Source organism: Paramormyrops kingsleyae, chromosome 24 (assembly GCF_048594095.1).
Source record: "Paramormyrops kingsleyae isolate MSU_618 chromosome 24, PKINGS_0.4, whole genome shotgun sequence".
NCBI lineage: Eukaryota > Metazoa > Chordata > Actinopteri > Osteoglossiformes > Mormyridae > Paramormyrops > Paramormyrops kingsleyae.
In genome coordinates, this window is record NC_132820.1 from 21,710,031 (window position 1) to 21,724,558 (window position 14,528).

General features: G+C 38.0%; 1 long non-coding RNA gene across 4 annotated transcripts; it reads left to right on the forward strand.

Annotated features, from left to right (window-relative positions):
* Positions 1-1,963: 1,963 nt before the first annotated feature.
* LOC140582195 (uncharacterized) lies at positions 1,964-9,514 on the forward strand. 4 transcript variants are annotated; one of them, XR_011985132.1, is made up of 4 exons: positions 2,190-2,948; positions 3,923-3,995; positions 4,764-4,843; positions 5,414-9,514. It is a non-coding gene; the product is annotated as an uncharacterized lncRNA (long non-coding RNA). The 4 variants fall into 4 exon arrangements; XR_011985131.1 differs by having other exon boundaries at positions 1,964-2,948; positions 3,923-4,843; XR_011985130.1 differs by having other exon boundaries at positions 2,190-3,995.
* Positions 9,515-14,528: the final 5,014 nt, after the last annotated feature.

Here is a 14,528-nt window from a genome sequence, read left to right on the forward strand (position 1 = left end):
TTGCCTTGGAATTGAATGTCTAATCTTTCCATTACATTTGAAATATGGAAATAACATACTGATTAAAAATAATTTCACTTTATTCACTTTTTTTTAACAATAAACTGCTATTTATTTGAACACTTCTATATAACTCTGCATAACTTCTAAAGCTGGTTATGATTGCTGTAGTAGAGACCTGGCTGTTCCCTTTGTAAAAAACAACAACTGTTATTAACTTTCATTACATTTAGCCTAAAGTTTTTGCCTACACAAGTTAGCCTGCTACAAGATACCTCTGAACATGTCGACCCTGACTTTGAATCGGTCAAACTCTGTAAAGAGCACAGAGATTCGTGCCTTCCGGTCAAGGTTGGCTTGTGTTCCCATTCGGGATGTTGTGGCTTGTTCTTGTTGAAGAATTTCTACTCTGGTCTTTTCCTCAACTGTTAGTGCATATCTCGTCAGCAATTCATTAAGAAGCCTTCTGTATCTTCTGTATTTAAATACATTAGGTATGTTATTTGATAAACTTGGGTTTACTTTACTCATAAAATATAATGCCCCAATTTACCCAAATGAGTGAGTACAAATATTGATTTGAAATATTAATTAATGTTAATATTCAAATTAATTAATATTAATATTGAAATATTAATTGATTTGAGTAAATCTTACAGGATGGTACTGTGACAGTAGGTAGATTATAGCTTTATTTATTTAAAATGTTTCCTAGAATTGGGTATACTTTAAAGTTTAAAGTCAACCCAAAAAAGTGAGTGCAAATTGTTACATCATTCAATCTGAGTAAATTCTACAGTTTATTTTTTTGAAGTTCATGTACAGAATTACAGTACATTACAGTATTTTATCGGCAAGGTTCTCATAAATATTGCCCAGAAAGCATTTTTTCTACAGTATTGTACTATTTTACTGATAAACATCATGTTACTGTAATAACTTCACTGTTTATTACAGCAGGGGTGCAGATTGAACCCATGACCCTGGAGGCGTGAGGCTATAGTAGGAGCAACGGGCCACTATTCATACTGTGAGAAATGATGTATGTTTAATCATACATTGTAACTGATATGTCGTTACACTGCTTGTGTATGCTTTGCACCTTGCCTTTCTCCCTTACTTGTGTTTCTTGTTCTCCACACCTTGTGAGCTTCAACATGAACTGATTCATTGTTTTTCATAAGACCCCAGGTTAGTTAGGTCCAGTCTCCTGGAAAATCACTAGAATGTGTCCTTGGCTTTGGAAGCTAAGAGCATCTTATTTTCAGGGAGAGCCCTGTAATATTTATTTTAATAAATTATCTTTATTGATAAACCTTCATACTGATAATCCTCTTGTAGTGGTCCCAAAAGAAAACATGACTAAAGATATTATCCATTTTAGTACAGACGCATTTCACGATTCAGTAACCTGACTTGTCCAATAGATGGTAGTGTAGTACTTCGACTAAGACATGCTATGGAAATTGCCGGTAAAAACGGAAAGCTCGTTTTCCATTTTAAACGTTTGTCTGACTGAAATGACCACATGTTGTACGTATGTAATCGTACTATACATCTAACCTTCAGCGTTGTATTACCTACCTTAATTATCTGCAGCAATAAAATATGTACGCGTAATTGGACATGTGCAAGTTAAGCAATCTGTCTGATTTTAAAGTAGGCATGGATGGATGGTAAGATGAATGCAGGAAAGACCCGTGAATAAACTGAAAGTATACATAAAATATGATAAAATAATAAATATTTTTAAACATTTAACTGGATAACGACAGCTTCACAGTACTTATATAACCCTGCACAATTTCGAATATCATCACAGCTCCCTGAAAATTAACAGCTATCATTATAGTACCAATAAGCAGTTATCCAGACATCCCGAGTCTCCCGGAAGTTTCGGGAGTCTCCCACATATTGACAGCGACTCCCTGATACCCGCAAATTGAATAAAATATCCCGGAAAGAAGAGCAAGTAAACAAGAGAATGCATGCGAGACAGTAGCGTGAGCATCGCGCACTTGAGAGACGCGCGCGTACGACGGAATGAGCGAGAGAGAGAAAGATAGAACGTGCATATGTGTGGATCCCTGCGTGTGTGCCTATAGCCCGTGCTAGACAGACAGCATCCTGATTAGTTTACTTAGCAAAATAAGCCAATCAGATTTCAATGCGGGCGGGCTTTTATTTAACTTCTCGAGGACCGAAGTTATTGGTTCAGTGGAGCATCATGACAGAGGGAGAGTGCCCCAAAAAACGAAAATATAAAACGCATTTCACTTCAGACTACACAAAAGTGTATCCTTGTCTAATATGGATGAAAATAATGACAATGTTGCGCGCGCTGTACTATTTGCAACAGTGATTTCAGCATTGCCCATGACGGTGTAAGCACCTGTGACAATGTTAGACAGGAAATTGCATGTTTTTGTTAGTGTTCTGTACGGACTACATTTCCCAGAATGCCAGGGCAAGAGTTGCCGCGTTTTGGACACATAACAGTGGCCAATCCTGCTCATCCATGTTGATGGGTTGCAAATAGGATGTACATGGACCAATAGGAAAGACGTGTTAAGGAACTGCGCGGCTAAGAGAGAGCGGGAGAACACGTTGGAGAATCGTCGGGGCAGGACGTGAAGAGGGTCGGAGCAGGATTTGAGAGGAGACGGAGCAGGTTTCGGTTTCGCCCTTCGGGAAAAGGAAAAAAAGTGTCGCCCGGAGTGTTTTGCTGTTTTGCCCCGGTGCCGGAGACCAGGAGGTATACGGCTGCAAGGGAGGTAGGCAACGCGACGCCGTGTGGATTGGCACAACGCCGAAGGAAGCCCTGCTCGCCGGAACTCGCCTGCGCCCACTGCTCGGCATTGAGTTTTCTTTTCTTTTGATCCCGAACAAAGTTGTGGAATAAAAAGTGCACCAACGACTGGGCCCCAACGCACCACGCTGTGCAACAGGTTTTTCTTATGCTTATACTTTAATTGCATTGCAGCGAAATGTAAATGTAGGTTTACCGTTTAAGGGTACGCTGCTCTGTTTTTTTTTCCTCTTTACTTTAGTGGTCATATTGGAGCTGTTGTTTTCTTCCTTGCTGAATAGGGCTCAATAAATAGCCCGGTTATGTTTAAGTAGTGTTGAATGTCTTTATTGAGGATGTGGTGGTTTTGTTTTATATTCTGGGGGAATATGTTATGAACTGATTAGCTTCATCTCAGTTCAATATTCCCACAGTGGAGGCACCGCGCTGCTAAATCTATTATTTGTGTTTTAAATGTTCGGTCTAAGGGAACAAAATCTCGTCGCATAACACCTCGCGGGTAAACAGGGAGTCACAGCCACCTCTAGTGAACTTAGAACCCAGGATCTAGTTAACGTGGTCAGCTTGTAGTCGCGTGTACCCCCTTTGGTGGCTGAAAGGGGGGGGGTTACAACGGTTTAAACGATTGTAAAAGGCATGTTGAGGTGAGTTTTTAACAAGTGTCATTTCATGTGCTGTATTATTCAAGTCCACACTAGTTAAACACTTGGTTAGTTGCTAATGCTGTCATGAAAGATTCCTTGAAGACTTTTGTAAAGTAGCAATGGAATATAATTAAGGAATTTGCATAAATGGTAGAATAATCTACTTATATTATTGTCAAAATACATAATATTGACATTCGTGAGTGCGCTGACTAGAGAAAATTAATGAACAAATTAAACTGTGAAATCAAGTTTGTTGAAGTTATCTCCCTCCTGGTTGGGGGCACCTCCCTGAATTGAGTTTTTGCAGGTTGGGATGTCTGAATTATCCCACCTTAGGGATGGAAGGGGGTGCTGGCTGTGAAAGTTGTGGGGCGGCGGCAGACTATCCGTAGCCACGCCCAACATACAATCCGTAGGCACGTGGCCACTTCCCTGCGTTTGATTGCTTTTATTTCTGTGTGGACAGATTTCCGGGATGCTGCACATCATTCGGGGGCGTGAGGGAGCTGTAGTGCATTTGCGGGAGTCTTCCGGGAGAGGTGTGATGTCTACATAAGATTATGTTTTAAAATGCGATCCAGTTGTTTAAATGTTATGCCACTACACATTTCTATGCAGGACATAATTCATGGACTCAAACAGAGCACTAGCACAAAAATGTATTGGTTATTTTAAGAAAGCACGATAAATTACTGCGCATATGATACAGTAAAATGAGGTCAGTAAGAGCTTTTTTAACGTTAGTACTGCCTAAATCTCATTGCGGCGCCTGTCACTCAGACGTAAACACGCGAGAGTATGACAGACTGCGGTCAACGACGTTGTGTGGCGCGAGCGGCACGTGATCGTCAACGGCCAGAGTCCGCGCCCTTTTAATAAGGGAGATGTCCGACGTTTGAGCTCCGGCAAGTAAAACCAAAGCCGGATTTATTTTGATAATTTCTGCTTAGACTTTATTAAACTAATACATGTATGTTTCGTGGTAACTTATGTACTTATTGATGTAGCTGAATTTCGATAATTTAGAAGTTAATTGCGAATTTTTACCTGGTTAGCTACACTGTAAACCCTAATGCTGTAACTAATTGATTGAACTGAGTTGTATTAACTTAAATAATTACAATTAGTTTATATTAATTAAAATTTATGAGTATTTAGAACTTTTTTCTTATTTATGAGTTTGTAAAAATTAAACCTTTCAAGTAAGATGTAAAATTTTGCTGGTTTAATTTAAACAAAATGTCTCTTTAAAGTTTTATTAACTGAAAATCTTTCAGCCTTGTGATTTTGCGTATGACGTCATCCAGGTTCACGTAAACTGTCTTGCCCGCGCTTATTCCTCGTTCGTTTCTTTCAAGATGGCGGATCGGCCTCGCTTCACACTACAGTAAGTAAAATATCCAAATATACAAATCCAATGAATCTTAAGCAAGTGTTTTAATCCATATAATCACAGTAATATTTAAAAGTAATTTAGATGTGTTGGATTATAGAGTACGCTGTAGCTTGTGGGTCAATAAGATAAACTTTTAACGTTAGTTCAGTGTTGGGAGCTGTTACTGACCGGCACAATGTTTGTAAATTCAGGTAAAATTGAAATTAAAACATTTATGCCGCACTTATTTTTAAAACTGCGTTATCCACAACATCCCAGCCAACACATCCATGTGGGGCCCGCATGGGATGCACTTGGGCTGACATGGGAAACCCAAGTGGGGCCCAGTCAATTTTGTCCACAGTTTCCATGGTGGCCCCACATGGGTTAGCCACATGGGCTAATGATGAGCCCTTGATGGGCTCCATATACACTGAAAAAAAGAACATGTTGGATTTACTTAATTCAATAGTGGACAGTGGTTGCACACAGATGTTTTGCTTTGGCAGCAACTTGAACAATTGAGTTAGTGTTAATACCCCCAGAGGTAAGTTGACATCCATCCAACTGCCTTGATCCTAGGCGAAAGCTGCCCCGGTACGTCTAGGTGGTGACACTCCATCCTACAGGGTTGACATGATGCATTTTCCTGAAGCACACAGAGGACACGTCGGGTTTTAGGTAAGTGTGCTTTGTTTTTCTGTGTGTGTGTTTTATTTGGTATGGATTTTATTTATTGGCATGTAAAGATTTTACTGAGCACTGTTTTGGTTGATCACTGTTAGCACTTATTCATCAATATTAACATTAGGGGTGTGCATTGGCACTGCCCTCACGGTTCGATTTGATTATGATTCACCAGGTAACGATTCGATTCAATTCGATTCTATGATGCATTGCGATCCATCAAAATTCTACTGCGCACAAGGCAAATTTTTTATCAGTTGTGAGGCAATACAAGCAGATATTAAACAACAGATTTTATTGGCTGCTATGTCTCTCCTGTATCTTTGACATAAAAGTTATTAAATTAAATAAAATGCGATTAAATAAAATGTAATTAAATAAAATGGTACAGGGTATTGGATATGGCATTTTCAAACCTGAAAAAGAAAATCAAAATCAGTGCTTTCAGTGCTTTGAATGAGAAATGTTTCTCTTCTCTCTGCTTAAGAACCATTTGAAATTAAATAAATAGAGCAATAAAATAACAGCCAACTTTTTTCAGCAGTGAACATAAATATTTTTTTTTTACACACAGTAAAATAGCAGCTCTAAGACAGGCCACTTCCTGAAGTCCTGTGCAAATATTAAAATAATAAGTAGCACTATTTTAACAACAACCACCCAGGAATAAAAATATTCAGTGCAACAACACACAGTAACCACTTATTGCTGTGAAACTTTTTTCAAGTAGTAAAGTAAAGTGCAAACTATTCTCAACAAAACAGCAGCTTAGCAGCTTTAAGACAATGGCAATTATATGCCTGCCCTGATCCTACATCACATCAACTGCATACAACAAAATATCAAGATGTGAAATACAGTAATGTAAACCAAAAATAAAGTGTGTAGGCTTAGCCTACTACCAAATTTGTGCAAACAAACATCTTCTTCCGTCTGAGTTCAACATCACCATCAACAATCCGTTTCAGAGTGAGGAATGTCCGCTTTCCAAGCTTTGGGCGCGTTTTTAATAACCCGTCTATCGCGGTCATCTCCCTCCGCCTCAGCCATCTTGCTCGTTGTTGTTATTCCGCCGGAACCGAAAGTATTTGAAACTTCACAACTTTATTTTCCGCCAGAAAATCAACAGTGACATAATCGATTATGGCACTTTGCCGCATCGATGCTGAATCGTTCATGCCCCGCATCGCGATGCCTCGCCGAATTGATTATTGTTGACACCCCTAATTAACATTATTAATATTTATTAACATTTTGATCTGTTGTGCTGTTTATTGTGCGATTAGCCTATTTTATTCCCAAGGTTACTGATTTTATGTATTTTGGGAAGGTGTATGATGCCGTTTTAGCCCAACCCTTGTGCAGAGCTTGGAAGTCATGCGGATGTGTTCCTTTTTAACCCTCTGTAGTCTTGGGGTAGGGGACACACTTTCACTAACTGGGGCGTGCTCACACATTTCATTCAATATCAAAAACTTAATTCCTGGCAAATAAATTATTTCTTATATATTTGGTTTGGCAACAAACTCATCTTAATCTTAGTGTACTTTGTAAATATGTTAGATTTATGTGAAGTTTGTAATTTGACATTCAAAGTATAGACATGGCAAAATGCAGTTTGGAACACTTGCAGAAACATTATAAAACTACATTTTAAGCAATGCTGGCAGTTTGTTTTGATCCCAGATATCTGATCACCAAAGTCTTGGCTACACGAAGATGACTAAATGGTGTAGTTGCAATATTTATTTGGATAAATAAACAAGAAAAACCTAACTCATGTAACTATTTCAGGCTCCTTTCATTGAATATGTAGCAACTTTCATGTGTATGAATGAGCCATTGTCACCTGGCCACATCCCTCCCCCCTTTTATGGCGCTGAAGGGGATGTATCTGGATCGCGTTTCACCGTTGCGCTGTTCATCAAATTACCATGCGAATGCAATCTGAATACGCGCTAATGCGGCTATTTAGAATGTGAATAGCGATCTTCGGGTGACAGTGGTACTACACACCCCCGATGCAGATAAAACAAAGTAAGGTGACATGGTTTACTTTTTTGCCGATTTAACCTAATTTAAAAAAGTTTAATACTTCCAACAATGGACGTTTTGAAAAGAATGCAGATTACTGATTTAGTCAGCATTTTTTTTCATGTTTCTATAATAAGATTTCAGTGAGTTATGAACTGAAATACACAAGAGAGATCGCTGCATTGCCAACGATGCCGTCGACTCTAGAGGATTAGAGGTCTTAACTTTTTAATAGCATGCATATAAGGTGACATTTTAATTGTTTTATTGACCATATAATTGTAATTAGGTTTAAATGGTGTATAATTGTATTTGCTGGTCTTATTGCCCTTTTCCTGTTTTATGGGTAATAGTTCTGCAGGTACACACAGAAAAATAAAGGTGCTAACTGGAACCGAAAATGGTTCTTTAGAGTGATGCCATAGAAGAACCATTTTTGGTTCCATAAAGAACCTTTCAAACCAAGGTTCTTTAAAGAACCATTTCCTTAAATGTTCTTTAAGGAACCCACAAAAGTGCCACGAAGAACCATCAAAAATGGTTCTTCGAGGTACCTTTTCTGGTTCTTTGAAGAACTTACAGGGAAAAAGGTTCTTTATAGAACCCTTCTCAAAAACGTTCTTTGTGGGCCCAGATGGTTAACCCTTAGCAGTCGGCGGACCCGCCAGCGGGGACACTTGCATTTTTTTCTGGTAACCGTGAAAAGAACTTAAAATGCGTCGTCATGTTTGATCATACACGTAAGTGTAGTACATCATTTGAATCTGTAAAGGGTCTACTTTTATTCATGTATACTCACAATATCCACAAAACATTGTGCTTTTGTAAAATAAAGAAAAGAAACAGGGTGCGCTTTCAGCCGTCTCAGTCTCCGCGAAAATCTTTTTGAAACACGTCACTAAAATGAACTGAAACTCCGCGAATACTGCACAGACAGACATGAGAAATATATCCATAGAAAGCTTAAAGTGTCTACTTTTAAATAAAGCAATTTAAATGAAAAATAAATATTTTCAGTTTATGTAATCCATGTGAAACCAAGGAGAGGCACAGAATTTCTGTCACACTTCATTATCTGCTAATGACCCGAGGCAGGGCACGCCCACAGCCATTCACACGGAAAACAGTCCGGGCAGCATGCATACAAGGCCACGCCCCCCGGCTTAAAAACACATAGTCTAATAGTGCGTTCGACTATTTCTCTCCAAGTCGGAACTCGGATGAAAACGTCACGAAACGTCAAGAAAAACGTCGCTTCCCGTCGGAAACACGCCTCTTTCATGACGTTGAAGTCGGACAAGATTTGCCCCAAGAGCCTGTCACTTACCAGCCAATCAAAAAAAAAGAAAGGGCCTACACAATAGCCAATCAGAAAATAGTACTATTGTATCTGGGTAAAATACAACACAACAACCAATGAAAAGGCTTCCTGTGGAATGTCACTCTTGCCTGTCTTCAAAACTTGACAGCCCTGGGGTAAGTTATTAAGTCTTATATAACTCTTATTCTGATAATATTAAACTAATATTAGTAAATATTTTCCTCACTTCAGCTAGCTTTTGTCAGCTTATGTGAAACATTGGCTTTCAATGCCATTTACATAGGTTAGTGTAGCATGTAGATAACTCTGCTAACATGCTGCCTTATGTAGCAAACATGTTGTTTCCTGGTGGCTAAGATAATGCCTTATGGAGTTTACAGATGTTTGTAAATGTTCTAATGTATTTCACCTCGTTTTGGATAGCTTTAGATTATGGTTGCTAATATATATTTGGCTCCCTTTTGTTTAGCCTATAATACTGCTATCGGTAATGTTGTTTAGCACAAACATTTCGGGTGTAAATGTTTGAGATGCTAACATTTTTTTATTTATTTGTTTTTAGGAATGTGTCTGCATCACCCTTGCCTTCACCAGCACCTCACATCGGGACATGCATGCTAAATAAACCACAAACCAAGAAATATGTTTCTGTCCTCAAATTATTTTCTTGTAGCACTTTCCTCTGTCCCATACCTGACTGAAAGGGGTAATTATACAGCTCATTATGCAGGTCTTTGTCTTCTCTGGTGTGAACAGCATTATTCATGAGCATTCCCACCTCCTCGCATATGGCCTTTCTAAACAAAAAGTGTCTTAGAAAATTTAAATGAATGTATTGTTTTCTGTAAATGAGTGAGTGAGATGATTGTCACATCATTTTGAAGTAAAACCTCTACACTACAAGATCCAGGTCACAAAAATCTTGTACACAAATGTCATGAATGTGTTTTGTGGTCTAATTTCAGTGACTTATTTTTTTGTTGTTTTCAATAATCACGCATAACTATTTTTTTCTCCAATATAAAGACTTGTACATACATGCTGCTCATATATTATTGTAGCCCAGTTTCTGCTGAATACAATGTTATCAGACTTTAGACATTTATATGTTTATAAGTAGCTGAAAAATACACAAATGTCAGGACATGTCAGAATCTCTTCAGGGCTCCAAAACACCTTCAGACTCCTAAGGGTTAAATAAAGAACCCTTTTCAAATGGTTCTTTAGTTAAAAATGGTTCTTCTAATAATGTTATTATTTAACATTGCAATATTGTGTAAAGCCGAGAGAGAAATGCAAATAGAAGTTGGTTTTCCATTTTATTTATTTAGAAACTGAACTAAAATCCTAATATCATACAATGTGCTTTTTAAGAAATATTCAGGGCATTGGCAACTCTCTGCACAGCTATTGGTACACGTGTTGTTAAAGTGTCAAGCTTCAGAATAAACATCTCTAAAAATTAAAAAAAACTTTTAAAGTTTAAAGCTGACAGGGATATGCAATGTTGTAGACATGATAGAGGGCCAACAAAACAGCCATGGCCAAAGAAATGTCTGTCTCTCCATTGTCCGCTGTCATTTTGTGACCATCCATCATGACAGTAACATCTGTGCTGTCACTCAGGGGCTTGCCATCAATGCTGCTCAAGATGATCGTAGGTGTTGGGCTTATCGGTTCCTGAAACAAAACATTTGGGTCTTAAATCTGTATTCTGTAAACCTGTCATGTTTACAAATCATAATTACAAATCACAGCTTTCTCCTATGTTTAGTTGCATACAAAATCCCAGTTTGTTAACAACAAAATTACTTAATACATTAGATGTATTTTTTTGTGGGACATAGCAGTGGTATTTGTCCTGTAATTGAAAATGCACTTAATATCTAATTATTTCTAAATTCACATTTCCTATCTCGCAAAATAGCGGTATGGGCAACAATGGTCTCTAAAAAGAATTTGACTTTGGTAATATGGAACTTGTTTGGATTTTCCAAAACCGACACAATGCAAACAGAAATTTACAAAAATAAGGTTCACCTAAGTAATGTGTTTTTTTCTTTTTAGATTTTGTTACCTTAGATGGCCAATTTTTTTATTGGGGAATTTGTTTGGTTGTACTGTTCAGTAACTTGCAAAAGTCTTAACTGACATAAAAAAGAATCATGATAAGATCATAGGTTGTGATCCTGCATGAAAAAAAAAATGTGATGAAACCTTTCCCGTGTTGCCCAAACCTACAGCATATATAAAAATCTAATATCAGGCAAAACATTGAAGTACACATTTCGCATTTTCAAAAGAACAAATTCAAGACTGTCCACCACAAGCACAAAATGACTAACCTTATCTATTACAAACAGCTGGGGTGTATTTTCCATGAAGATGGATGGTAGGAGGAGTATAACTGCATTCACCAATTGGCCTGTAAATCACAAATAATTTAACAAAACTCACAAATTTGATTCGGCAAAGTTTTGAAACACTCATACCAATCTGAAATGAATGTGGCTTAAAGACCTAAAACAGATTAAGTGAAATCTGAAATAAATAAGGGGAACTTCTTATCCTAATTACATGCTACCATCAAAAGGAAAACACTGGATATAAACCACAAATACTTGTAATACAATGTGGTAGAATTACCTAAAACAATTAATTATAATAGCTTCATGAGGCTTAATGACCTAAAAGTGAGGTGCAATGGGAAAAAATTGCATTATTTATTCTGCTGCTGTTGCTTATTATTTAACATGAAGCCCCGTTAACAACCACAGCATCTGTACAGTTAACCCACACATGTTCTTCACTATCTAATTTAAGGTGTACTTGATCGTAACACCATGAATTTGATTAACTTGACTTGGCACTTAGACAACAAAAGTAACAGTGGAAGGAGGGCTGATGACCTAATTAATAGGGTTAAACAGACTACCTTAGACTAGCAACAGTTCTTTCAGATACAATGAGAAATATTGTACTCTGGTAGATTTAACTATCCTCCTATCTGATTTAGTCTTTCAGTGTATTATAAGAGACTTGTGTAGCTTACCATTTCGTTCAGTATCAGTCTGGCTCTCATCAACAGACTGCAGGCAAAGCCTCTTCAGGTTGCTTTCAGGTGCCATGGACACAAGCTGGCTTGCCAGCTTATTGAACCCTTTGATGACCTGCTTGTCCACATCAATCTTAAGAAGTGCTGATGCTTCTTCACACAGCTGAAGCAAAACATGTAGTTTAAATGAATTAATTCTATTGGTGTTTTGAAGCAAATATGGGACAAATTATTTATTCTATTCAATGCAAAGTGCAGAATTACATATGTACTAAACTGATGCACATTAACATCTTAACTCACCAAGACTGGAATAGAAAAGAAGGGGAATTCTTGTAAGACCTCTGCAGTGGTGTGCTGTTGAATATAGTATCTTCTGTACCTTTGTACTCTGTGGAGGCACTGGCCTCATCTTTTGGCACTCCTGCTTTATTGCTGCAATATGGTGGTTACAACTCCTTTGGTCCTTTATATATATTTGGTCCTTTATATATATTTCTAAAATTATAATTTAAATTATTTAAATGATACCAACAACCATTAAAATTATCAGTTATAGTCACCCATCAAACTCAGTGGTAGGGCTCTAAACAAAACCTAATTGGTTACATTGCAAACTATAGTCACAACAGATCGTTCTCACCTAATCAATTTAATTCTTATTTATAGCCAAGGTTTGTCTGTTCCGTCCTGGGGACGTATTGCACTAACTTACTAATTTGCAGATCTTAACCGTTTGCTAACGATGGTATTTCGGGTGACCAAATAATCCATGTCATCCCAGACACTTTGAGCTTGAACAGGATTTGTAAACTACTATTTCAATTAAAAGGACCTGGATTTCACTTGAGCGCTGAATTCTTGCTGAGTCTCCTGTAACCATGCATGTGTTACTTAATGTTAATGTGAAACATGCTGGATAAGTCTTTCAATCAAGGAAACAAACCAGTTAACCCCTTGGGACCGGCGATCCTGCTGGCGGGATCTGACAGAAATTTCGCAAAACCGCTTAAATAACTCCGCGAGTTTTTGTCATATACACATTTTAAAAATACTCTCAGAAACCTTGGACAGTCTACTTTTCAAATATATATAGGTAGAAACTAAATATATTTTTACAGCTTCGTGATACGAATTGAAAGAACAAGAGTGACTGACTTAAGCGTCTGCATCTCGAAGCAGCTCTGATCGCCTTCCCACTTGCAAATTGCGCTATTCGCATGATAACAACATGATAATCCGACAGTTAGTATTGGATAAAGAAATATGTGAATACGCCCATTGTGACCGAAATAAACAAGAGCACATGTCTGGGTAGTGTTTACACTGATCGGCTACAATATAGCACACGGATACGTCTCTGCCGCTGAAGCTTTGCGCCAGTGTTGCCACTTTCAGCAGCGAAGCTCATACCTGTGTTCATAGCTCAGTGGGCTAAGCCTGTGTGCCTGCAATCACGTGGTCGCCGATTCAAACGCAGCGTATTTAGAACATGAATAGCGATCTTCCGCTGAGAGCAGTCCTACACGCTCCCGACGCAAGTAAAACAAAGAAAGATGACACGATTTGCTTTTTTGCCTATTTAACCTAATTTTAAAAACGTTAATACTTCTGACAATGGAAGTTTTGAAAAGAAGACAGATAACGGATTTAGTCAGTGTTTTTTTCATGATTCTACATAATGATTTCAGCGAGATATAAACTGAAATACACGAGAAAGATACGCGGTCGATGATGCCCTCGTCCCCAGAGCGTCAATAATAGTCACTGCATCATATTTATCGCTTTCTATATTTATATAGTCACAGTTTTTCATTTTTCATTCCATCTATCAATAAACTGTGAAAGGGATTTTATTGTTGCTACTTTTCTTGCGTTTCAAACTGCCTTTCCAAAGTGATGGGTGTGGGGTGCAGTGACATTCCAGACTGATGGGCCATTGACAGTATGCAAACTACTACAGGTGTGAGGACACCTATCTCATCAATATTCATTGTGAAGACCATTGACTTTGAGAAAAAGAGTGTCACTCCAAAGTTCTAACACTTTAGTAATCAAACTACATAAAATTTCAGAATGTCACTTTCACCTATGTGTAGCCAACCCCTGTGTCTATAAGCTTCAGAGCTCAAAAGTCTTACCTAGAAATGTCTATAATGTGATTTTTTACAATTTCTCAGCATGTCTGAAAATAGGTTTTTGAAAAGTATATGTTTAAAGTTGATTTTAACAAAAAATAGAATAATAACATTCTAAGAGGCCTCAGATTATTGGTGCTGAGTTTGTGCTGAATAAAAGCAAATGTATCACTTTGGGATAAATGTTTTTTAGATAGGTGAAATATTTTAAAATGTCAAGGCATGTCAGACTACCTCGAAAGTGGAAAAAAGGCCTCAGGCCCCAGGGGGTTAAGCACAAGAAGAAATTAACTAATTAGTCGAGCACAGGAGCTTTTCGGTTTTAAAGCAGTTCGGAAAAACCCGAAGTTTGCGTCCAGGATAGGCTCTGGACCCCACGCGACCCTGTATAGGATAAGCGGTTTCAGATGATGGATGGATGGATAACCCAAAGTAGCTCTAAGTGTCCGGGATGATATGGAT